Here is a 2,381-nt window from a genome sequence, read left to right on the forward strand (position 1 = left end):
TGAACTTAGCCACTGATGTCAGTAAATTTGAGTTCGCGTTATTTGAGTTAACAGGAGGTACTCTTTCTTACGACTTAGTGGATCCCTCGGATCTTAAGAACATCCTAAACGAAATAAAGACTCACTTAACATTTGGTCTCCACTTACCAGTAGAACCAGAAGTAGCTAACTTGTTTTTGTATTATACAAAACTAAAGGTGCATATTACCGAGATCAATGAGCAACTATTTGCTGTAGTCACAATTCCTTTGATTAATCAACAATCCATATACGACCTATACAAAATATCTACATTTCCCATCAACATTAAAGAGACAAACTCCTTCATGAGCATCATCCCAGAAGCGGAATATATGTTAATAGATCAAGATAGAAGAAAATACGCGTTAGCAAATACCGAAGAATTAAAAGAATGCGTGTCATTTAAAAATTTGGTCTGCCAACTTACATTACCTATATATAACGTAAAGATAGGATCATGCATGCTAGATCTATTCCTAAAGGAATCGCAGCAACAAAATATTCCTGATTCTTGTGAAGCCTTAATAGGAAATACCAAAAGAGAAACTTTCATTAATTTACGGAACGACTTATGGTTATTTACAGTACCTAAAAAGACGGTGGGAACTCTATCCTGTTATAACAATACAGAAAAAATTGACCCCAGCTATCGAACCGAAATATTATTACAGGATGTTGGGACTATTACAATCAAACAAGGTTGCAGACTTGTAACTAAAGAAACAACCGTCCAAACACCTCTAATCACAACCAGCACTAACGTCATGAGCCCAAAAATAATAAATTTTCAAGGAATAAACTTGTCCTTCACGATTCCGAATATAAATGATGAAGAATCTAAAACATCCATATGGCCAAAAATAGAAAAGATCAAAGGTACAATGCAATTAACAAAAATAAAGGAAGCGTTAGATATGCAAATACCCTTATTCACTAACGAAGACCAAAGATTGAAATACGTGGAGAGCCAGTACGGTTTGTTCTCACCAAACTCATGGTATAATATTATAATCACAATATTCATGGTATTTCTTATTTCACTAACAATAAGAGCGCTACTAACAATTAACTATGGGAAAATACTGAAGAGAAAAAGGATAAATACTGATGCAATTGAGGCACAAGAGATGCATCAATTGAACCCTACTGCTCCTGATGATATTTAAGCCATTTTAACAGGGAGGATGTAATAATCCGGGGAAATTAAGAGGTCTTTCTCCGTACGTAACATCCTTTCCCTACTGTAGAAATATTGTTGGTGTATAACAGCTAAAAGGCTATGATACAACAAACTGTATTACTTTTTGGCATATACATCAAAAATACTCTTGGCAGAAAATCTTTATGTAAATATAGACCTCTAACAAGAACGAAAAAATTCGTTCTATCTTTTTATGTACAAGAGATTTAAGAGGTCATCTCTTGTAATTTTGCTGATCTATTTCAAGAAAAGGGAAAAAACGTTCCGAGGCGTGATAATTGAAAGGCTATGATGCAAAATGTATTACTTTTCGACTAATCACGCATTGGAGGTTCAATTTTTTTTTATTAAAATATGATCTAAAACATTAAGACCTCTATATAATCTTACATATATATATATAACCCTCTTTAGTGCCGTGTTCTTATATTTACATGTAATCATAATAATATAGTAATAGTGTAGTACCAATATAACTATTTTCAGCTGCTATATGACCAAATATACCTCACGTTACTTCAAATGTACCTGAGAATTATTAGAATTTAAAACTTCTTTTAAGAAATCGTACATTCGATTTCACTTTGAATGTTGAAAAAAAAATATATAATATTACTGTTATGCAATTATGTACTATTATTATGCAATTTAAAATTGCAATAATGCTTTATATTATCGTATCACTAGTACCATTTTATATGTTAACAACATGATTCTGCTTGGAAATTTTTATTACAGAATTTGGCATACTACTAACATTGGCCAACAAACGTCATGGTCAAAGACTACAAAACACCTATCATGATTTATCAACCACCGAAGAATGCCCAAGACACGTCTGATTCAACCAGAAAACTATCACCCATCTTTCATTTCTGACTATACGATGTAGACTAGAGAAAACGAAACATCCAGCCAGCGGGTACGACAACATACCCACGCAAAAACACCATTAGTAAACCCGATTCAATATGGAAACCCTCACACACCTAATGAAGTTTTAGAACAGGAGACCCAAGTAAGGTGTTAGATAGTACTCCAGTCTATTGAATTAAATTAAGATAACGCCAAAGACAATTAAGATAACGCTAAAAATGCAGAAGAGAGCGGGAGCAGGACAGAAGAACTGTAGTACCGGCCGTACATTTGTACTTAAACT

This window comes from Artemia franciscana, unplaced genomic scaffold (genome assembly GCF_032884065.1).
Source record: "Artemia franciscana unplaced genomic scaffold, ASM3288406v1 Scaffold_6059, whole genome shotgun sequence".
Taxonomy (NCBI): domain Eukaryota; kingdom Metazoa; phylum Arthropoda; class Branchiopoda; order Anostraca; family Artemiidae; genus Artemia; species Artemia franciscana.